Consider the following 25,524-nt stretch of genomic DNA (forward strand, 5'->3'; position numbering starts at 1 on the left):
TTAAATCTCAGTTAGACTAACTGTAGGTTCTGCAGCAAGTTTTAGAGTAGTGGGTAAGATTGTCTGAAATTCTGGCAAGAAGTATAGTATGATGATGATTACCATGGCATCATTCTGGATTGGGTAGAGTTGTTGTTGTTGGGCCCCATCTTCCTTCAGAAGTGTTTCACAATATTTATGATATTACTTTATATGCATCTTATTTGATCCATCTTAGTTTTTGAATTTAAATATTAAGAGAAATGATAATCCAAACATCATTCCTCTGGATTTGAAGGGAACTATATGCTTAACATTTTTAAAAAAGTTAATTGGTCATCTTTGCCTTGTCCTACTATCCCTATTTTACTTAGAGACAGACACACTTATTGAAACCTCTTAGTTTTAACATTTGTTTATTAATATTTTGTTTAATATTCATAAATGCATACAATGTGTATGTATTCAATCTATTATTCCCTCTCTTCCAGTTCTTCCTATGAATCTGTAAACTCATTCCCATTGATCACAATTACTCCTTTTAGCAATTCTGTCCTAGCTGGAGACATTGAATTAATTAAATGATACTTCATTCATTTTAAAATGCAGCTAAGTTGAATTTTAAATTGGGGATGATAAAGTACTTTAATGGTAAGATGCCATTAAGAAAATAAATTGTGTTAAGCTGGACACAGTGACATTTGCATCCTAGAGAGTTCTAGGCCAGCAGGAACTACAGTGTGAGACCTTGTCTCAAAAAACTACCCCCCCCCAACTCAAAGAAACAAACAAACAAAAACCATTACCACCAAAAATAAAATAAACAAAACAAAAACAAAGAAAAAAACAAAAAGAAAAAAGATAATTATTTTAACAGTTATATTAAATTTAAACAAGTCAGAAGTATAAATAATACTATCATTTTTAGACAATGTTTGGTATACACTAATGCAGTGAGATATATTTTGGTAACACTAGTGCAATGAGAATACGTGGTCGTATATGGGCAGTGCTATTACAAAAAATAACTTATGTTTGAGATGATGTCATCATTGTGCAAATGCTAGTCAGCTGTTGTGTTGTAGTTTAATTCTTCAGATAGAAGCTCTTCTCTGTTTATTATAGCTAAAGCTCTGCGATTACTAGCCACTGTTTATTTGGATTGTGATGATGAAGAATATTATAATAAGGCCTCATTGCTGTACTCCTAGCAAACAAGGTATGAGACATTTACTTTTAAATATTAATTTAAAATTTTCAAAGTTTTAATTCATAGCTTGAAATCCAATTTAGACATTTGCTTTAGTATGCCTCTTTAAAAAACACAGTAGATTGTTTCACTCTCTTCTATAGTACATAAAGGTAAAATAAAAAGTTGCTGTGATCTGAACTTTTGTGTCCCTCTATAATTTTTATGTTGAAATCTTAACCTTCAAGCTGACAGAATTATGTTAGGACTTTGGGAAGTGACTAGATTGAAAATGAACTTCTCTTGAATGTCATTAGCAGCCTTACTTTTTTAAAAAGGCCTGGGGTTGAGGATTTAGCTCAGTGGTAGAGTGCTGCCTAGCAAGCTCAAGGCCCTGGGTTTAGTCCTCAGCTCTGGGGAAAAAAAGGCCTAAGGAAGCCTTAGTGACCCTTCTACCATGTATGGACACATGTTGCAAGAAGGTAGTTCCTCCAGAAGCAGGACTTTTACCAATGCTGCATCTACTGTGTCCTAGTTAGGTTTCTATTACTGTGATAAACACCATGACCAAAAGTAGCGTAGGGAGAAAAGGGCTTGTTCCTCTTCACAGATTTCAGTTCATCCTCAAGGGAAGTCAAGGCAGGAACTCAAGCAGGCAAGAATCTGCAGGCAGGAACTGAAAAAGAAGATGCCATGGAGGAAGGCTGCTTACTGACTTACTGGCTTGCTCCTCTTGGTTTGCTCAGTTTGCTTTCTGATATACCCCAGGACTACCTGCTCATGGATGGCACCTCCCTGAGATGCCTGGGCCCTTCCACATCAGTCATCAATGAAGAAAATGCCTTACAGGATTACCTGCAGACCAGTCTGATGGGGGCATTTTGTCAGTGGAGGGTCCCTCTTCTCAGATTACTCTAGCTTGTGTCAAGTTGACAAAAAACAAACCCTAACCAGTGAATGCCAGTACTGCCATCTTGGAGTTCCTAGTCCCCAGAACTGTACGAAATGACTTCTCTTGTTTATGTGCCACCCAGCAGTCCTCGAAATATAAGTAAATATGTCACATTTTAAGTAAGTTTACAAGTTTGTCTTGAGGTGTATTCATAGCTGTCCTCAGCCGTGTGTGGACCTGTACCCCATGGAGTGTAGGTGGGCAAGACTGCTTGAGATAATCAACTTAGAGGAAAATTTAGTAAGTCTTATAGTTGAAGAAGTTTCAACTGTGGACAAGCAGCCTGTTACTTTTGGGCATGTGACAGGGTAGGACATCATAGTGGGAGCTCAGAGCACTCAGCTCATAGCACCTGAGAAATAGAGGACTGGAACAGGAGAGGGGAGGGGAAGAAGAGGGAGGAGAAAGGCAGTGTGTGTTAGAGGCACTGAAGTCCCAGTCCCTCCTTCAGTATTGCTCTCCCCTTTTCCCCATAGGCTCTACCTGTTAAAGGGCTATCACCTCCAAATAGTACTATAAGCGGGGGACACTCTAATATAATAACATGGGCTTTTGTTTCACATTTCAGATCCAAATTGCAATGTTAGAAGCTATACATACATACTTTAAATACTTGGGTATGAGTGTGTATATATACATGGTATATGTCACACTAGGAAATGTTTACATTATTTTGAAGCTGTGGGAAATCAGATTATATGATGATATGAAATCCCAAGTTAGACTGAGCTTCAAAGGAGGCAGAGTGGAAAGATACAGTACCAGAAATCCAATCACAGTAATCAATCAGAGTTCAAGTTGACTATTTTAGTTTATTCTCTGTATATGTGTCATATATACTGGTGGTTACTTTCCTTAATTTTTCATTCTTAAGTTATCATATAATGATTAGCGATAAGTATTTATAGTATGGATCCAGTAACTACAGTATTTATTTATAAGCTAATTATCATTGTAGAGGGAAGAGTTCTGTTTGTGGGCCTAGGCTGTACATTTCTTAGTAGCTCCTACCCTCTACACTCTCTTAGGTTTAGCCAGTGGTTGTAAAGATGGCAAAAGTAGAGAAAGGCAAGAATTTACAATTGGCTTAGGGCTGGCTAATAATAACTTGGAAATATCACTCAGACAGCATTGTTATTATTGGTAGACATAAAAGCTATATCCTATAGAAACAATAATACATTTTGTGTCTTTTCTACTAGTCTTTAAAAGGATGATTATTAAAACATGCATACAAATACATTATACAGACTGAGAAGTTACATTTAGGAATATATAACTATATATTATATAGTTATATAAAATTGTTACATGCATATATATATGAAATTAATGAATAAACAGGTCATGAATTTGGAAAAGAGTGAGGAGGTATATATTAGAGAGTTTTGGAAGGAGGAAAGTGAAAGGAAAAATATAATTATAAATCTCAAAAATAAAATAAAAATAGAAGTAGCAAAAAACAGTAGAAAATAAATCTGATATTTAAGGTTTTCTTTAGAATATGGCATGAGATTTGCCATTTAAATATTTACATTGCCATTAATGTTTGTCAGTCCATGGAAATGTTTCGCATACTCTTTTCCTTGTATTATTTTATTGAGATTGAATAAAGTTTCAGAAAATATCCTTGGGGGTAGAACAGATGTTATTATATGATTTATATGATGTTTTGTAGTTTTGATTCCCTTTGATTTTGAGTCATCCTGCAAAGGTTGAACAAAACAGGCAATTACTTGAAAATTGTCTTTTGCATTCCAGAGTTATAATATCATTGTGATTTCTTTGTTTAAAATAGGAGCATTTAGATCCAGCTGGGCTTTTCTTAAAGATGAGAGTCCTCATGAAAGGCAAAACATGTAATGGAGAACTCCTTGAAGGTATCATTTCTCTGTGTAAAGAACATACAATTTTGAAATATCAGCACAAAGTAATTTTGTAATTTACTAACAATAGGTATAATTTGGAGGTGGTTGAGAAGGAAACTGATCAATAGAAAAGGAATTATTGACTAGGAAGAAAGAGAGAAGAAAGAATAGGAATGAAATTAAAAGGTGCTTTTAAAAAGGAACTGAATCAAAGCAATCAGTTTCCTCTTAGTTTAGCAGAGAATTACAGCTGCTCAACCTTTATGAACATTTCTACAGTCATGAACAAAGGATTCTTGTTTTGGAGGGGTTGTGGGAAAAGGATGGCCATTTTATTGAGGGACTTGGAGATGGCCATGGGGGTTGAGGAAGTACTAAGAAGAACAATCAGATCTGTGTTCTCTGGCTGAGATATTCCTGGCCTCCTCCACAGTTGCCAAAGAGAAAAAACTGTTCATTGAATGAGACTGTCTAATGATGTCCTTTTAAATAATTACTTGTATAAACATTGTTATTTATTTTTCAATTATTATTAAGGGTGTAGAATATGCAAAGAAATAAATATACTGATATATATATATAGCTGTGTGTCATTTGGCAAGTGCCTTAACTTTTTTGTGTTTCAGTTTATCTTCAAAAGAGATAAAATAATAATAATAATGTCTATGTTATGTTGTTTGGAGAATCTTACAAGAAAATGTCTGTAAAGCATTTATCACATATATCCTGTATATCTTAGGCTGTCCTTGAATTCAGTAAATAGCTGAAGATGGACTTAAACTCTTGATCTTCTTGCTTCCATTTCCCAAATTCTAGGGTTGTAGATGCACCATGCCTGGGTATTTTAGTAATCTTTAAGAACTGAGTTATTTGTACTACATAAAATTATGTATTAGTATAATTACTGGTTATGCAATAATCATTTTTAATAATTAGGACAGTAATCAAATTTGGCAGTAGCTCTAAGTTTTGTGCTATTTTCTGTGTGTTCTAGAAATTTAGTCACTCAAAAGACCTAAGAAGACTGGGTGGTGGTAGGGCATGCCTTTAATTCTAGTATTCTGGAGGCAGAGGCTGGGGGAAATCTCTGAGTTCAAGGCTAGCCTGGTCTACAGATTGAGTTCCAGGACAGCAGGACTATACAGAAAAACTCTGTCTTGAAAAACCAAAAAAAAAAAAAAAAAAAAAAAGAAAAGAAAGAAAGAAAGAAAAAAAGATCCCAGAAGCTCAAATGTAGAGGATTCTATATCACCCCCACATACACAGGCTGAAAACTATTAAGAACCAAATCCACTTTCTTGCATTAAGAGGCTAAAGAAGTTAACCTTCTAAAGGAATAGACTTACTCAAATTAATACTATGTATGAAAATAAGATATATTATTGAAATTACCAGGCTTGAAGTTGGTTATTTTTGGATTAGAATTCATCATTACAATGTTTATCTAAATGTAATATCAGAAGTAGAGTTTAAAGTAAGTTTTCTGAAATTGTTATAAATTATGAGACTTACATAAATTTAAGGTTTTTCTATTAAAATAATAGTTCATTCTAATACGCTGAGAAAGTAATTTTACAGTCTGATCAATTTTGTACTGCTGGCGACTGTGCATGCTAGGCAAGTTCTGTACTACTTAGCTACATCTCTATCAGCTGCATCCCTGCTGTAGTCTGTGCATTTCTTTCTTTTTTTTTTATTTTACAATACTATTCAGTTCTACATAATAGCCACAGATTCCCTTGTTCTCTCCCTTCCTGCCCCCCTCCCCTTCCCCCATCCACCCCCCATTCCCACCTCCTCCAGATCAAGGTCTCCCCGAGGACTGGGATCGACCTCATAGACTCAGTCCAGGCAGTCCAGTCCCTCCTCCCAGATTGAGCCAAGCGTCCCTGCATAACAAAGAGCTAAAGAGGCCCCACAGAAATCCACAAAGATACCCCACAAAAGACTTCTGGCAATGGTCAAGAGACAGCCAGGACTGACCTACTCTGGTGATGGGATGGCCAAACACCCTAATAGTTGGGCCAGAAACCCCATCCAAGGACTGAGGAATCTGGATGCAGACATCCACGGCTAGGCCCCTGGTGGAGCACTGGGAGTCTAATTAGTGAGGAAGAGGAGGGTTTATATGAGCGAGAATTGTTGAAACCAAGGTTGGATAAAGCACAGGGACAAATAACCAAATGAATGGAAACACATGAACTATGAACCAAAGGCTGAGGGGCCCCCAACTGGATCAGGCCCCTGAATAGGTGAGACAGTCGATTGGCTTGATCTGTTTGGGAGGCAGCTGTGCGGTGGTGCCGGGTCCTGGGCTCATTGCATGAGTTAGCCATTTCTTTTTTATTAAGAAATTTTTGTTCATTTTACATACCAATCACAGATCCTCCTCTCTTCCCTCCTCTCACTCCCCCCAGCCTTCCTTCCCCAACCTACCCTATTCCCTCTTTCAAAAAGGTAAGGCCTCCCATGGAGAGTCAGCAGAGTCTGATACATTCAGTTGAGGCAGGTCCAAATCCCTCCCCCTGCACCAAGGCTGTGTAGGGTATCCCACCATAGGTAATGGGCTCCAAAAAGCCAGCTCATGCACCAAGGATGGATCCTGATCCTACTGCCAGGGGCCCTTAAGCAGATCAAGCTTATGCAGAGGGCCTAGTCCAGTCCCATGGAGGCTCCACAGCTGTTCATGAGTTCCTTTGTCATCAGGGAAATACAAATGAAAATGACTCTGAGATACCATCTTAGATCTGTCAGAATGACTAAGATCAAAAACACTGATGACAGCTTATGTTGGAGAGGATGTGGAGCAAGGGGAACACTCCTCCACTGTTGGTGGAGTACAAACTTGTACAGCTACTTTGGAAGTCAGTATGGCAGTTTCTCAGAAAACTGGGAATCAATCTACCTCAAGACCCAGCTATATCAATCTTGGGCATATACCCAAAGGATGCTCAATCATACCACAAGGACCCTTGCTCAACTATGTTCATAGTAGCATTATTCGTAATAGCTAGAACCTGGAAACCACTGAGATGCCCTCAACCAAAGACTGGATAAAGAAAATGTGTTACATATTACACAATGGATTTCTACTCAGCAGTAAAAAACAATGACATCATGAAATTTTCAGGCACATGTTTATTTCTTTATAAAAAGTATTTTTCCTTTTAGAACGATTAGTTTAATTGCAGGCATTTGACTTTCGCTGATAATTTTACCTTTTTATTTTTTAAATTTTTTTCAAGACAGGATTTTTCTGTATAGCTTTGGAGCCTTCCTGGAACTCACTCTCTATCCCAGGCTGGCCTTGAACTCACAGAGATCCACCTGCCTCTGCCTCTCAAATGGTGGGATTAAAGGCATGAGTCACCACCACCTGTCAATTTTTATAACAGACAAGTTAAAAAACATTTTTTTTGAGACAAGTCTCCCTTTATAGCCTTGGTGGCCTAGAACTTGTGTAGACCAGACTGGCTTTGAACTCAGAGATATCTGTATGCCTCTGCCTCCCAAGTGCAGGGATTAAAGATGTGTGACACCATACCTGGCTAAAAATTATAAAGTAGACAATTATTTTTATCGTGAAATGATATCACAAACTCATCAAAGAAAATTTGGAAGGTACTAAAAATACCATGGTTCCAATATCTCCTGGAACAGGGGTTCTCAACCTGTGGGTTGCAACCCCTTTGGGGGTTGCCTAAGATGTTCATAAAACATAAATATTTATATTATGACTCATAATAGTAGAAAAATAGAGTTATGAAGTAGCAACAAAATAAGTTTATGGTTGGGGTCAGCACACCATGAGGAACTGTATCAAAAGGTGGCAGCATTAGGAAGGGTGAGAACCACTGCCCTAGAGTATAATCTTGATAGTAAGGCTTCTTGTGTATTTTGTTTAGTGCTATATTCCTAGTACAAATATAGTGACAGATTCAGAGAATATACTCATTAAACATTTGCAGAATTAATCATTAAATATAAACATAATAAATTTTAGCAATTTGATATGTTGTATTTTCTTAGTCTACTTGTGTGTTTTTATAGAATTAATATTGCATATAAATTTGTTTTTAAATTGTTCACTTACTGGTAGTCTACAATATTTTTATGTTAGTGTTTAGTCATTTTTCCATGTTATTTAATACTCAGCAATGGTTATATGATAATTTATGGCTACACCATAGTTGACATTTCATGGTGTTCCTTTTCTGTTTTGTAGTATAAACTTCTTAAATATCTTTTTTTAGAAACTCTTTTTTTCATATTTCAGATGACTTTTCATAAGTACAATTTCTGAAGAAAGGGAATAACAGTAATAGGAACTGTCACTTATTTAATGTTTAGTAAGTGCTAGATACATTGCTTTATTTTCTCCATATATCTTATATCATGGAATCCTCTTAATAGCATAAATTGGTAGTATAGTCACCATTTACATGTGACAAAACTAAGGTAAAGAACAAGGAAGTAACTTGCCTATAGCTGTACAGGTGGCGTCTGACTTCAGAGTCCAAGTCTTAACCAGGTGTTCTTAGCATAAAGTGTTGCCAAGCTGATTACAGAGGTTTGCACTTGGTTACTTGTGGTCCATATAAGGGTGTCTATGTCACTACCCTCTTTCTTGTAGTGGATATTAATATGTTAAAATATTTGGTGAATTACTAGATAAAATATGGTAATATGGCAAACATTTAATATGGCTGTTTTGAGCAGAAAAATTATTAAAAACAACTAAGCTTCCTGTAAATGATGTTCACATGTTTTATTCATTGTCATTCTTTTTTCTTTGTTAGTATGATTAATTAATTAATTTTTCTTTGTTACGCCGGTCATGGAAATACTACATCTTGCTATGCCTTTGGAGTTCTGTCTGAGCATTACTCAATTCCTGATTGATAATAAAAGGTATGGAAAATTGATTTTTTTTCTTTCTATGATGAATAACTTTTTTTCTGTGGTTTTTATAAACACATTGAATATATATTCCTGTTCTTAGAAAGCATAATATTATTGTACTGATCAATATAGTACTGCTTTCTAAGTCACTTAAATAATAGTAAAATTAGGGCTGGAGAGATGGCTCAGCGGTTAAGAGCACTGGCTGCTCTTCCAGAGGTGCTGAGTTCAATTCCCAGCAACCATATAGTGTCTCACAACCATCTCTAGTGGGATCTGATGCCCTCTTTTGACATAAAGTGTACATGCAGATAGAGCAATCATATAAAAACAAATAAATCTTTAAAAAATAGTAAAATTAATTTTGAAGTTCGTGTCAAAGGAATGAAAAAAAGCCACCCTACAATGGTTTTGTCAAAATGGCCCAAGATGGCAGCACTGCTGAGCAGTAAAGTTCCAATGGCTAGTGAAGAAAGTCATGTGGGAGAAGGCTGTGGAGCTAAGGAACATTCACAAAGAGCACAGCAGTAACTTTAAAGCTGTGTATTCCTGTTGATGCTTATTGTCTCCATAAAACCAAGTTGAGAGGGAGAAAGGGCAACTTAGCTATCTGTGTGATTATCTCCTGTTTATCTTGAGTGTCATCCATCCACTCATAATGCTTGTCATCTGAGCTGTGATTTGCATTGGGCCAAATGGCTGTGACAGCATGGAGTTTCCTGAAAGCCGTCGACTGCAATTCAAGCAAGTAGCCATTGTTTTTATAAGAGCACAGTAGAGGAAGGTGAAATGAAAACTTGGTCATTACTGGCAACAACCAGCCTATTTTTCAGCAAGGGACAACAGAGCTGAGTATAGAAAAGAACAAAACCTCTATCGTGTAGTTTTTCCACCTAAGGACACAAAATGTCTTATTCAGCAGGACTCTGAGAGTTTCATTTGCTAAGTGGAATGAAAAGTTTGAATGTTCAGAAAGCATCAACTGAAAGGATTAACAGCAGTTCTACCAGTGCTTTAAATATCAGAGTTGAAAACAGCATCATCCTCAGTGGAACTGTGATGGTTAACCTAACTTGTCTGCTCAGTTCCTCCAGCAGGGACCAGGGAGGATTGAGTGCAAGCTCTGCATAGGTGCCTTCGGCACTCTCTTCAAAGTGCAAGTAACAGGCCACAACATGGGCTGCCAGGTCTCAGACAGCCTTATCCTCATTAGAAGATCCATCCCCAGGGGCCAGGATGCTCAGATCTCAGCTTGACCTTTCTTTTGAGAACTTATGGGACCATGCTTTTACAGAATTCGGGATAACTTATAATTATTTCAACTGGGGAGCACCACTGTATCTATTATGCACCCTCCTTATTTAAGGGATGTTGAGTGCCTAAATTCTAATATGCTTTTTTTAGTTGTACTAACTTCAAATGTCAGTTCTCTGAAATAATTATGAGAAATTAATAATAATTAATCATGCCAAGCAGTGGTGGCACACACCTTTAATTCCAGCACTTGGGAGGCAGAGGGAGGCAGTTCCAGGCCAGTCTACAGAGCAAGTTCCAGGCCAGCCAGAGCTACATGAAGAAACTCTGTCTCAATAAACAAACAAAGAGAGAGGAGGGAGAGAGAGAGATATTAATAAAATCAAAATTAATCTTAAAAAACCCAAGATCATAAGAGTTAAGCTACATTAATGTGCATGTCAGACAGAGTATGTAAAGCAGGGAGAAATGAGTAGGTGTTGTTTTACAGTCTGTATGTTCTTTGGATTTATTTTCATGGGATCTTTAATGTCTAAAGAGTCTTTAAAGAAGACATTTTTAGTGTTTGTCAAACTTTATCATCATCAAAATCAATGTGGAATAACCACCTGAAAAGATGTTCAACTATCATTAGCCATCAGGGAAATGCAAACCGAAACCACAATGTGAAGTCAGCTACTGGGCTGGCTGTAATTTTTCAGTCTTGGGGCCACTCTGGGTGTTAGGGTTCAGATTATGACTGTTCTCAAATATGATTGAATTCTGGCTTCAGATTCGAAACATTCTCAGATCATTACAGTGTGTGGGTGGAGTAATAGACTAGCAGGTGAGAGAAAGGGACTGACTTCAGAAGCCTCTTAATATGCTTCAAAGTCCAGCTCCACAGAGGGTGACAGAGCAATACTAGGGGCATCCTGGATGGGGCCTTGTTGCATGACTAGTCCCAAGAGGATGGATATGGGCTGGGAAGAGGGGCTGAGGAAAGCAGCAGTGGCCGGACCAGGGGTACCTAGAGAGTGCTTGACTTCCTGCCCTAACTTTCTTCATTGATGAACTGTGATGTGGAAGTGTAAGACAAATAAACCCTTTCTTCTCCAAGTTGCCCTGGGTCATGGTTATTTATCATAGCAATAGAAAGCAAAGTAGGACACCATGTTTCAAGTTATTATATCTTTAGAATATATTGTATTAGAATGTTTGATTTTAAAAATCACTGAGTTGATTACTTGAGTTTCATTATCATTAGGTGAATTTTGGCTTGGGATTAGGACATAACTTTCAACAATTTCTAAAATGGCCCTAAACAAACTGCTACCATTTTGCACATAGGTTTATGTGAAGCAATGTTTTCATTATTGATGATTATAAAATAAAAATGTCTGTCCACTCTGAAAAATGCTGATATTATGCAGTATCAAATATCCAGCCAACAGTTTTTCTTTTTATTCTTTTCTCATATAATATATTCCTGATTATAATTTCTCCTCCCTCCACTCCTCCCAGTTCTTCCTCTTTCCCTCTCCTCTGGATCCACTCCTTTTCTGTCTCTCATTAGAAAAGAACAGGCTCCTAAGAGACAGCAATCTGTGTGGTTGTATGTATTGTTATCCCATGGCATAGTTCACTCTCACATGTGATCTGGGTTAGCTGACTTTGACGATATTCTGTCATAAATGGACATGTTGCTGGTAGAATTTCTTTCAGAATGCATGAGCTTTATAGTTATTTATTGCTTTGTAACATGCAACCTTAAAACTTACTGGTTTGTCTCATTAAATAACTCAACTTGGGTGGATGTTGCTTGGGAGGTTTTGTGGATGCAATCAGAGAGTGGCTGGTGCTAGAAATATCTAAACTTACAGAAAATTCTAAAAAATGGCTGGACTAACTATTCATTATGCTTTCTTCACTTATATACCTGTTGCCTGAAATGTTTGAAACATCTGGAAGTTAATCAGGTATCTCCCTCTTTCGTCATATGTCTAGCTTAGATTTCCTTATAACATGAAATGCCTGAGGAAGTTGGATATCTTATATCATGATTTGGTTTATCCAGAGTTACAAGAAGTAAGAAACTAGAAGACAAGACTATATTAACATCAGAAATCAACAAGACTCAGGAAATTATAGCAAGGATTGATAAACCAGATTGTATCCCATTGAAAAGCTATATAGTGGGGACTGGAGAAATGGTTCAGTGGTTAAGAATGCATAATGTTTTTGCAGAGGCCCTGAATTGGATTCCCAGCACGGATGCTGGGCAGCTTACAACAGCCTCTAACTTCAGCTCCAGAAGGATCTGACAGCTTTGGCCTCCATGAGCACCTGTACTCACATGCATATACCCACACATACACACAGAGACATACACATAATTATAAATACACTTTAAAAAACAATCTGCACAGCAAAAGAAACAGTGGTACAAAGAGATGGTCTATGGAATAAAAGAAAATATTCACCAGCTATTCATTGGACCAGGAATTAATAACTAGAATATATAAAGAACTAAAAAAGTTTTGAGCACTAAGCTTCTAAATAATCCAATCAGTAAGTAGGCAGGTGAGCTGAATGAAGCAGTGCAAGTGGAGCTAGTGAGATGGCTTGGTGGGTAAAGGCACATGTTGTGCAAGCCTGGTGACCCGTGTTCGAGTCCCAGAACACATCTAAAGATGATTGGAAAGAATGAACTCCACAAAATTATCTTCTGACCTCCACATGCATGCCCATGTACACATTATGCACTCATGAACACATGCACACACACTAATAATACGATAAAACTTAAAAAAAAGTACAAATGGCCAGTAAACACATGAAAGACCTTCAGCAAATGGTGCTGTTCAAACAGGATTGCTGTATGTAGAAGAATGAAACAATATCCTTTGTAGCAGGAATTTTAAAAGTTCTTATTAACAAAATCAAACCTGAGGCGAGTTATTGGGGTCCATGCTGGTAGATCAGAGAGACAGAACAAGCCACAGCTATCTCACCTCGCCGGATCCTCAGCTGGTCTTGTCTCCTCAGACTGGAGGCCTCTGAGTTCTCATCCGGAATGGGTCTCAGCTGAATTACTGCTCAAGAGCCTGAATGCTTAACCAGCCAAAATCTTAACCAGCCAAATGCTTAACCAGGCCAAAATGCCTCTAGTTTCTTGCCCTCACGCCTTATATATCTTCCTGCTTTCTACCACCACTCCCTGGGATTAAAGGCTGGCTTTCTGGGATTAAAGGCGTGTGTCACCATGCTTGGCTATTTCCAAAGTGGCCTTGAACTCACAGAGATCCAGAGGGATTTCTGTTTCTGGAATGCTAGGATTAAAGGTGTGAGTGCCACCATTTTCTAGCCTTTGTATCTAGTGGCTGTCTGTTCTCTGACCCCAGATAAATTTATTAAAGTACACAATATTTTGGGGAACAAATACCACCACAATCCTTATCTCTCACTTTACACAAAATTGGACTCCAAATGGATCGGGGAACCTTAACATAGGACTGGATCAACAGTCTTACCCACTTGTGAGCCCTGTGAGTTCCAGTAATGACTGGCCTGGGAAGATACCTCCACTGGTGGAAACTAGTGTAATGAATGTTTGAAAGTAACCAACCACTTTCTGATTGGATTTAAAGCTAGAGCTACAAGATGGAACCCATGCCTCATACCTTCAACTGAGCAATAAACCTATGGCTGATTAGGTCATAGACCCTACAGGAGAACCTAGTAGTATTATTCTGCTAAATGGACAGTAATTAACTGCCACCTATACCCCAAATTAGTGCATCTTTCAAGCCTCCTAAAGAAGCTTCTTTTTGTAGATGATTGTCAGAACCAGCCGATGAGTCAGCTAGGGTAGCTGAGTAGGACATGAGGCTGGTGAAAAAACAGATAGAAGAATAGACGGAGACAGAAAATCAGCGCTGGGAGGGCTTCTGGTCAATACCAAGCGAGCTCTGAGTTTATTTCACAGCCATCTTACATACAAACTGAAAAGCTAAAGTGGAACAAAGCACAGCACAGGTGGTCTAGCCTGTCCTTGATTCAAGGAACAGGCAGTTTCATTATCTCAAACATGTGCCACCTGCTACCATCAGCAGCCTGCCTAGAATTGGACATTTGCTAAATAATTACTTATTTCCCACAAGCTGATCAGGACTTTCTCACAGCCCCTGTACTTTCCCTAGGAGCCTTATCAGAGCTTTCTCACAGCTTCTGAAGAGACTAGAGCAAGCAGTCTTTGAACTCTTTTGGGTCAGAATGGACTTCAGCTTCAAGCCGAGTCCCTGTGGGAAACTGAGTTACTGTGGGCTCCCACAAATGATGAGGTCAGTGTACAGAGAATAAGAAATTGTAGTGTTCAGCTCTAAATAGGACACCTATATCACAGCCCCTTTCTCCAAAGCTCAGGAGTCACTGCAGAAGAGGGGGTGGAAAAATTCTAAGAGCCAAGGAGGGTATATGTTTGCAGCAAAACAATATTGGCCAGAAACAACAGGACAGTTGCATACATGAACTCACAGTGGTTATGATTGCATGCACAGAACTTGCACAAAATCAAGCCAGGCCAAATCCCAGCATGGTTGGGGAAGGAGTCCTTAGTTGCCATCCCTATCTGAGGAGCTATTGACAATTGATGGCTGCTAGGGAAGGGAGAGTCAGTTTCCTTCAGAGATACAGGTTGTGAGAGGCTACCCATGCTCTAGTAGATGGTCCCACACCTGTGCACATACAGATAGTATGTGCATAAATGGACTCAGTAGGTAGTGTTTGAAAAGCAACCAAATAACTTGGAAGGGGAAAGTGATGGAAGTGGTAGGGGAGGAACTGGAGAAAAGTGAAGGGGGGTGGATTTGATCAAAACATTATATACTAGTATGACTAGTACTACAATAAGTTAAAAAGTGTTCAACATAGCCACCAAGGAAGTGTAAATTTAAACTACTGCTTTAAATTTCTCACCCTGTTTGGAATGGCTGTAATTAGGTACTTCCAAACCAGCAAACACTTGTGAAATTGTAGCAGGGAAAGGAAATTTTTTTCATTAGTTACTTAATTTCTTGATCATATTCACCCTTCCCCATCCTACTCTTCCCATATCCACCCCTTTCCTTTCCCACCCAACTTTGTGTCCTTTTTGTATCCCTGCTAAGGCTAATACATGGTGCCCAAATATTCTTGCATGTGTGGCTTTCCACTGGAAAATGGTTATCATGATCTCAGAGAAAACTGACCATTTGAGAAGGAACTCTTTTATGCTACTAGTGAGAATAGCCCAGCCACTGTGGGAATTAGTATGGGGAGGCCTCAATAATGAAAAATATAACTATCATATGATTCAACATACCGTTTTTGGTTATATACTTGAAAGATTCAAAGTACACTTATAATAGGATACCTGTATACCCATGTTTATTGTTGAGTTTTGGAATTGGTGTGTCTGTCAATAGTTGGATTAATAAAGAAGTTTTAAATATACAGAATGAGTCTTACTTGGATAAAAAAATATGTCATTTTAAAGAAAATAGTTTTAGCCAATGAGTGTCTTCTTAAGCAAAATAACCCAGAATCAAAGACAATATATGTTTTCTCTCATGTGTAGCAATTAAAATAAGAGAGACAGGAAAGTAGAAGAGGACTATTAGCCATATGGGTGGGGGAAGGGCCTAAGTAAGGGTTAATGATGTTATGAATATGATCATAGTATGTTATATATATAATATATATATGAAAATGTCATAGTGAAACCAATTACTTTGTATAGTTAAAATATGCTTGTAATAAAAAACAAACCACAGAGCCAGTCCAGATTCCAGGAGAAAAGATTTTTACCAGGATGTGAATACCAAGAAGCACAGTTCATTGGGAGGATATATTTAGAAACTAGCTATTACAGTGTGCTAGATACACTAGTCCCACCCCCACTTTGATGTGGGAATTAGAGGGATTTTCAATACTATGCAAGTTACCCCCAAGTCTCTATCCTCTGTTTCTTATATAAGCTGAAGCTGATCTCTTATATTGCTTAAAAATGTGCTTGACAGAAAAGCCTGGATTCAAAATATAAACGGTCTCTATTGCTTGTCACACAGTGGAGAATTGGATTAATGTTTGCAGTTCTTCTGTAACCATAATCAATTGTTCCTAGGTTCCATTAATTTCTGACTTAATAGATTTTCCTAGGCTATTTTTTTATTCTCATTTCTTTTTGGTTTCAATATTCTCATCCCTGATTTTTTTTTAATCATCCTGATTGCATTTGCTTTTAATTACAGAAATCTTTCACAGTTTCTAAGCACTGACTATATTTTCCTAGTCTCTGGCTCTGCACTGGATTTATTCTCATATTTATTCTGTTATTTTTCTTGAGGTAAATAATAATGAGATGGATGGGATTATTTAGTTTTATGTAATTCTTGGTTGAATATTTGATAAAGCATGATGTATTTTTCAGTATTGACCCATATTTTCATTTTAAAATCATCAATACTGAGTCAGTATTAAAAACATCAGCAATCTGTTTAGGGTCATTTCAGAAATTGTTGGAAATTCTGTCCTTATTTGAAGCCAAACTGCGTGAAACAGCAGAAGGTTACCCAGGCCTACCCCATTCCTAGCTTGTCCACTGTTTTGTTTTGAGACCTGGTCACTCACGGAATCTGGAGCTGGCTGTTTCTGCTGGACTGAGTGGCCAGCAGAACCTCAGATCCTCTTGTCTTTGCCACCTCCTCAGGTTGGTTTGGGGGTGGGGGCTGAAGAGTTGTATAAATTTTACATACTAACTTCATATTGGATGTGTGGTATGAAATATTTCCTTTGTGGACTACCTTTTCATTTTGTTAAATGTTTCCTTTGCTGTATAGAAACATTTTAGATTTATATAGTCCTACTTGGTTATTTTTGCTTTTGTCTGTTGTATTTTAAATCATTACCAAGATCAATGTCAAAGAGTTTGTTCCCTATTTTTTTCTTTTAGGTGTTTTATGGCTTCAGTTATTATGCTTAAGTCTTTAATATATGTAAGATTAATTTTTGTGAATAGTGTAAGATAAAGGTGCAGTTTCATGGTTTTGAATAAGAATATCCAGCCGGGCGGTGGCGGCGCACGCCTTTAATCCCAGCACTCGGGAGGCAGAGGCAGGCGGATCTCTGTGAGTTCGAGGCCAGCCTGGACTACCAAGTGAGTCCCAGGAAAGGCACAAAGCTACACAGAGAAACCCTGTCTCGAAAAACCAACCAAACAAACAAACAAAAAGAATATCCATTTTCCAACATAATTTTTTAAAAGGCAATCTTTTTCTGCTATTTTATGGATACTCTTATTGAAGAAAAAATGAGCCTTTTCTTGGCTTTCAATATTCTTCATTGTTCTATGTTTCTGTTTTGATGACAGTATCATACTGTGGGAATACTATAGCCTTGAAGTGTAATTTGGAACCAGAAAGTGTGACACCTCCAACTGTTTTTTTTCCTAATATTTATTTTTACTTTGCTTATGTGTCTGTGTGTCTCTGAATGTATGCCACATGTGTGCAGATGCTTGCAAAAGCAAGAAGAAGAAGAAGAAGGAGGCGTCTGGTTGCCTGGGGCTGGACGTACAGGCAGTTGGGAACCTCCTGACTTGGGTGCAGAGCACCAAACTGGATCCTCTAGAAAAATGGGACTCTCTCTCAACTTCTGTTCCATCTTTTCAAAAGATTTTAGTATTACTACTTCTATTTCTATGAAAAATGATACTAGAATTTTGATAGAGATTGCCCTTAATCTGTAGTTTTTAGGGGGATAAGCATAAATATGTTAGTACCATTAATTTTTTTAATCCATAAGAATGATATATCTTTCCATTTATTTCAGTTTTTCATCTTAGGTAAATTTATTCTTAAGTATTTTATATATCTTTTCATGCTATAGTAAAGGGGAAATACTTTTGCTTTACTTGCAGAATATTTTATTGTAATATAAAGAAATGGTATCAAGTTTTGTATCCTGAAATTTTACTGAATTTATTTATTCTAGCAGCTGCTTGTAATTGCTTGTACAACCAGAGGAAATTTAGCTGTAATATTTATGTCTTTGATCCATTTGGGGTTAATCTTTATACATGATGCAAAGAAAAAGTCCAATTTCCTTTGGATATAAAATTTTATTTATTTTTTCCATCATCATTTGTTAAAAGACTTATTTCTCCATTAAATGGTCCTAGAACCTTCATCAAAAATCATTTGGCCATGTATGCTAAGGTTTGTTTCTGTGTTCTCTATTTTGTTTCATTGGTCTATCTATATTTATGCCAGTTCCATAAATTTTGGTTATGTATCTTTGTAATAAGCTTTGACATTAGAAAGCATGAGTCATTCAACTTCGTTCTTTGTTTTCATATTCCTTCTCTCTCTCTCTCTCTCTCTCTCTCTCTCTCTCTCTCTCTCTCACACACACACACACACACAAAATAATAAAAATTTGAAGAAAGTGTTACTATAATTAAATGATTTATTATTGACAAATAGGAATTTAAGCATGTTTGGACTCACATTGAAATTATTTTAATCTCATTGATCAAAATTCAGTTCTATTTATACTGCTTAAAATTATGTCTTTTGGACAGAGATTCTGTTGGGTTTTGTTTTCTGAGGATCATCTCTGATCATTTTAAGTTGGCAGAAGATAGTAGGAAAGTTCTATTGTTCTATATTGACATACTTTTACAAAAAGATCAAGACCTGATGGCTGAAGAGAAGATTAAAGAAATCCTTATAGGTCAGTAAGATTCTGTGTTTTCTCAAAGTTGTTAATCTGCTTATTATTAAGATAAATGTCAGAGCAATGGCAAAATCCTCACTCAGGTCAACAGATTTTTCCCATTTCCCTTTTTTTCTCTCTCCTTAATGGTTTTCAACAACAGTGTAACTATCTAGAGGTCACAACTCTGGTGTGCTGTAATGAACAACTAAGCAAAAATGACAAAACATCTTCAAAATACAGACAAACCTCTGAGCTTAAAGTCCTTCTGTAGTAGAAAGTTGTGAGGTTTATAAACCCAAGTTTGTGTTTCTTATCTGAACTCAAATTAGCTATGTGTCTTTGGGCAAGTCAATATCTCTGGACTCTGGCTTTTCAGCTCTAAAGTGAGTATTGTGAACAAAAGTCTTGCTCAAGCTTTTTAGCGGCAGCATTATTTTGTGATGCAGTCTTACATAAACTCCACCCAAATAAAACAGATTCAATTTTCTGTGGTTAAAGCAGAGATATAGAACCAGCTCTGCTCAGCATTGCCCTGATCTTCTACTCTCTGCACAGCTTCTCTACCTTGATGTAAGTGTGCAGATGATATAGTCACTGGCTTGAGAAATCTCCGCCTGACCTCATCTTTCCAACTCTGTCAGTATAGAGAGCTATAACTACAATGATAGTCACTAAATGGTAAGAGTGAGGTTTTTTTCCCCGAATGGTAGCATTGGAGGGCATTGGTTGCGTCTATCATATTTTACTGCATTGGTTAAATTTGCATTAAGTGTGCATCATGTTTTCATACAAACAAATACATTAATAGTTTCTAAAAGGTTCATCTGATGTTAAGAGCTTTTTGAATTCTATTTCCTATGAAATTTATTTTTCTAATGATACCCTTTCTCCAGATCTTCATTAAGAATTCAATTACTTTTGAATCCCTTTTGATAATCTTGGTTATTTGGTTTCTGGCCCTTGGCATTTCTTTTAATTTTTTTATTTTACATCCTGAGACTACAATTTTCTCTCCCTCTTCTCCTTCCAGTCCTTCCCCCTACCTCACCTCTGCCCCTCCCCATCCACCCCTCCTCTATTCTCTTCAGAAAAGGGCAGGCTTCCTATGACTATCAACAAAACATGGCATATCAAACTGTCGTGAGTAAGACTAAGCACCTCCCGTGTATTAAGGCTAGGCAAGGTAACCCAGTATGAGGAGTAGGGTCCAAAAGCCAGTAAGAATCAGATACAGCTCCTGCTCCCACTGTTAGGAGTCCCACAAGAAGACTGAGCTACACAACTGTTATATATATATATGCAGAGTGCCTAGGTCAGTCCCATGCAGCCTCCCTGGTTGTTCAGTCTCTATGAGCTCCTATGAGCCCAGGTTAGTTGATTCTGTGGATTTTCTTGTGATGCCCTTGACCCCTCTGGCTCCTACAATCCTTCCTCCCTCTCTTCAGCAGGATTCCCTGAGCTCAGCCTAATATTTGCTGTGGTCTCTATATCTGTTTTTACCAGTTTCTGGATGATGCCTCTCTGATGACTATTGGCTAGGCACCAATCTATGAGTATAGCAGAATATTATTAGGCATCATTACATTGGCTTTTTTTCTCCAGTCATGTTTTGTTCTATCCTAGGTCTCTGGGCCATCCAGCCTTTGGGTCCTGACACTCCAGGCAGTGTCAGGGTTGGACTCCCTCTCACAGCATGGGTCTCAGACTGGACTAGTTATTGGTTGGCCACCCCACAATCTCTACACCACCCTTACCCAAACATATCCTATAAGCAAGACAGACTGTAGGTTGAAGGTTATGTGGCTGGGTTGGTGTCCCAGTCCCTCCACTGGAAGTCTTGTCTGGTCACAGGAGATGACCAGGTCAGGCTACATATTCTCTGTTGCTAGGAGTCTTAGCTGGGTCATCTCTGTAGATTCCTGGGAGTTTTCCTTGCACCAGGTTCTACCTGACCCTGAAATGCACCCCCCTTTTCTAGCTGGCTGGCCCTTGCATTTTAATGATACCTTAATTCAAATAGAAGAGATTCACAAGCTAACCTGACTATATGGGAGGAAAAAGCATATTTTTCTTGTTAGAGGTCATTCTCTGGAAATAATATGTAGATAAAGAAATTAAAAAATTAGAAAATAATATGTAGGTAGATAAATATGAGAAAATCTCTCTCTCTCTCTCTCTCTCTCTCTCTCTCTCTCTCCTCTGTGTGTGGTGGTGTGTGTGGTGTGTGTGTGTGTGTGTTATGGAGGCTAGTGCATGACCTCAGGTGTCATTCCTCTAGAACCACCCACCTTATCTTTTGAGATAAGGTCTCATTGTGACCTGGGGTTTGCTAATTCAGTTAGACTGGTTCACTAGGACCTGAATCCACTAATTCAATTAGATTCCAAAACTCTAAGGACCCTCTTATCTCTTCCTCCCAGTACTGGGATTACAAGTGCATGCTACCACACCTGGCTTTATATGTGGGTGTAGAGCTCCAAACTCAGGTCCTCAAGCTTGTGTGGCACAGCCAACTGAGCACTTTACCAACTGAGCTACTTCTTTAGTCTCAGGAACAGCACCTTGCTGTGTTTCTTATCCTGTGTGCATGTGAATCTGCTTCCTCAGTCCCCCCAACTAGCTGAGACTATAAGTATTTTGCTTACTGCAATAAAGCGATAGTACAATAAAATGCAATAGTTGTTTGGTGATGTCGACCTTCAATGGTCAAGGAAAGGTTAAATTTTATATAAGAGAACTAGAAAGTTAGACATTTATATTTTCTGTTTTTATGTGTGTATGTACATGTATGTGGTGTGTGTGCGCGCGCGCGTGCATGCATACGCATGTGTGCCCGCGTGTGTGCCCAGAGTGCAACCTAAGGTATCTTGCCTTAGGAACTGTCTATCTTGTCTCATTAGCTAGGAGTGAACTGAGTAAACTAGATTGGCCTCCCAGTGAGCCCCAGGGATCTCCTTTTCTCCTCCTCCTCTCTAGCACAGGAAAAACAATCATGTGCGGCAATGCCTGACTTTTTACATGAGTGCTGGGAATTTAACTGCTCCTCTTTCTTACATAGCAATCACTTTACCGACTGAGCTGTTTCCCTAGCCCTAGAATTCATGTCTAAAGAAAAGAAATCATTAGCTAACTAAAAAAAAATTGATTTTGCAGAAAAATTCATTTTCAGAAAATTTCAGTTAGAGTTTACATATATAATCAAAGTATTATAATCTTCTTAGGAGACATATTAAGTAGCTGGTTACTCTTACATAAGTGTTTTTAAGCCATGAAACAAGCTACATTTGCTGACTCCACTGGTGAGTCAGAGAGTATTAGTGTTCTAATGAAGACATTTTCGGAAATTGATGGTTTGTTCCAAAAGGGCAGATGAGAAAGGGGTATAGAATTCTATTGCAGTTTAAACTTTATCTTAATGTGCTAATATATTTGAATCCTGTAAATGTCTAGACCAGAAATAATCAGGTACAAGTTTATCTGTAAACGTGGTCTTAAAGTACTTTTAAAAAGCTTTAAGGTATAATTGGCCTTTCTTGTCAACTTGATCTGATCTTTTTCAGTACATAATAGTATGAGCAGTTCTTATTAATGATTTCTGACATTGCTGTCTGCTCATTCACAATAACCTTACTAGGGCACCAGATAATGATCTAATTTGGAACATGAAAAGTAAGTTAAAAAGAGACTGAGATAGAACTCTATCACAGACTGTTGGGAGAATTACAGTGATTCAAGCAAACTCTAATCGTATTATACCTAAAATTGAAGGTGGAAATCTGTGTGATTGTTTTCATAGACATTACTTAAGGATTAAGTACGGTTACAAGATTAAGTGTAGTATGAAAATACTGAGCACTCTGTTTAATGCAATGGATGTAGGTTCTTCTCAGAGTGTGGCTTGCTTTATTTATTTATTTACTTATTTATTTATTTTATTTTTAGGTCACCAAACAAGAAGTCAACTGACAAGAGATTTAGTAAATTGGTTACACAACATTCTGTGGGGAAAAGCTACCAGAAGTTTTAAGGTTTGGGAATAATCTATTTGCATTCATTGTATTCTTTCTCCTCTGCACCAAATAAAACACACTGTTCAGTATAAAAATCAGAGAACAGCAGCTCAGTGGTACAGCACTTATGTAGCATCTGTGAGACCCTAGATTCTGTGCTCAGTACTACATAAGCGAATAAACAGGCAAACAAAAAAGAAAGTAATAATACCTTACTAGTCTCTATTTTTAGACACCATCTATGTATCAAATATTCAAATATCAGTGGGTAGTGTGCAAATATTTATTAAAAAAATAGTAAGATGTGATTCCTCCCATTGTGAACTTTCATAAAGGAAAATAACATCATTGATAGGAAAGTAATTTGGTGTGAAAGGCAAGAAAGTCAGGATGGTAGTGGTTATTCCCTTAAAAAGTATTGGTGCATTTAAAAGTAGCTTTAAAAATTATACAACAATCCTAGTTTTCTGTGGAAATATTTTAAACTACAGATAATTGGTTTTAAAAAGCAAAGTACAATCAATCGCTCTTCATTACATCATTTAAGAAAATTTTGAATATTTGTGTACGTGTGTATGCCTGTGTGTGTATAAATGGGATATACTTTCTTTTAAAAATGCAAATTGTTTAGTACTCTGTTTTCAACTAAAATGTAGTAACAAGGACCAATTTGTGTCCCTGCTTAAACAACACTCCTCCCCAAAATATAAAACAAAGCCTCTGGCATGGGGACTCATACTCATTATCTCACCTTTCAGGAGATGTTGGCAGGGTGGATATCTGGGGGATTTGAATTCAGTTTGGGCTAACATTGAGAGTTCTAGGCCAGACTGGACCACATAGTGAGACCCTGTCTCAAAAAAGCAAAACAAAACAACAAATTCTGCCCCCTGAAAAACCAAAGAAAATACCTGAAATACTCGAAAAAGGTCAGTTTAATGGCATTGACTATCAGACAATGACAAATGATCAGTGGAAGATAAGAAAGTAAGCAGTTCAACTATTTGGCTTACTGCCATGAGTTTCCAGACAACAGCAGAAGAAGGGAACTGAATTATGGTTTGACAGGCATTCTGATTTGGAGAGATGGAGTGGAAAGTCTGTGGAGGCCAAGAGCTAGAGTTCATAGACCAGGGTATCAGAAGATGAGTGCATAATGGAGAGAGACCCCTAGTTATCAGAACTTCCTGCTCTAGTGTTTTGGATATTTCTAGTCACAACATATGCATGGAATGAAACTATCTCCAGCCAGAGTAGCCGTCTACAAATATTATCGAGAACAGTACTCACATGGGTCTGGGATAAGCCTATCTTGTCACTCAGACTGGAAAACCTCTGGTTCATGGAGAATTAGATAAAGATCTTAGAAAGTCATTGCTACAGTAGTAGAGAATAATTAGTCCCATAATAAGGCCAGAACCAGAAAAAACCATGTAAGTATATATGAAAGGATCAAATTGATACCAAGGAGCTTCATTGCTTCAGAGCCATGTTTAAAAGTACGTATTGAATATAACACTGTTCGTCACCCAAAAGGGTGAAGGTCACAATATTTTAAATTCAGTAAAAAATTGCTGAGCCTACAAAGAACTAGGAGGAGCATAAACAACCAGTTGAAATGAGGAGCATAAACAACCAGTTGAAACCAACCAAAATCTGATATCAAGTTAGCATTAGCCTCTCTATCTCCCTCTCCATCCCCTTCCTTCCCTGCCTCTTCCCCTCCTTCTCTCCCTCCCCTCGCCTCCCCCTCTTTCTCTTTGTTTTGAGATTGAGTCTCATTTTGTAGCTAGTCTGGCCTGGAACTCATTGTGTAGCCTAAACTGGCTCAAAATTATTGGCAATCTTCCTTCCTCAGCTCCCCAAGTTTGGCATTACAGGTGTGAGCCACTATACCTAGCTGAAATAGTTCTTATAATTATATTCTCTATATATAAGAAGTTATTTAAACATGTAAAAAAGGAAAATGTTCAAATACAACTTATAGAAATGAAATAAATAAACATTATAGAATAAAATATTGGTGAAATTGAAGTCATGGCAAAGAATCAGTCCAAAGTTAAACACAGAAAGAAACCTTAAAAATTAAGAGTATCATTAACTTTAGGTAATCTAATATATGGGTAATTGGAATTTGAAGAAATAATGGCTAAAAATACTCAAAACTTAATAAAACTCTAAATCTACAGTAAATCTTAATATGAGAAACATGAAGAAAACTTTGATGAGATACTAAATAATCTAATTGCTCAAAATCATCATTAAAGAAATAATCTTAAAGCAATCAGAGAGAAATTATGCCCTACATATAGAGGAACAAATTAAAGATAACACCATTTCAAGCAAGTTCTATACTACACTAGCAGAGCAACATTTTTTGTTTGTTTTTGTTTTTTAAATAGTAGGAGAAAAATCTGTCAACTTAGAATTCTATACCTGGCACAATTTTTAAAAAAAATGAAAGCAGTTGGCATGAATATAAAATTGTGTAGCCACCACTGAAAACTGTGTGGAACTTCCAAAAATTAAAATTCAGTGACATATGATCCAATGAAATCTCTTCTGGTTATGTATCTAAAAGAATTAAAAGCATGATCTTGAGATGTTTGTATATACATGTCCTTAGAAGTACTA

General features: G+C 37.4%; 1 protein-coding gene and 1 pseudogene across 1 annotated transcript in view; one reads left to right on the plus strand and one right to left on the minus strand.

Moving 5' to 3' along the window:
* Tex11 (testis expressed 11) overlaps positions 1 to 25,524 on the minus strand; it is a 387,858-nt gene that overhangs the window by 101,628 nt on the left and 260,706 nt on the right.
* LOC114703154 lies at positions 9,310 to 10,146 on the plus strand (annotated as a pseudogene).

Source organism: Peromyscus leucopus, chromosome X, assembly GCF_004664715.2.
Source record: "Peromyscus leucopus breed LL Stock chromosome X, UCI_PerLeu_2.1, whole genome shotgun sequence".
Taxonomy (NCBI): Eukaryota; Metazoa; Chordata; class Mammalia; order Rodentia; family Cricetidae; genus Peromyscus; species Peromyscus leucopus.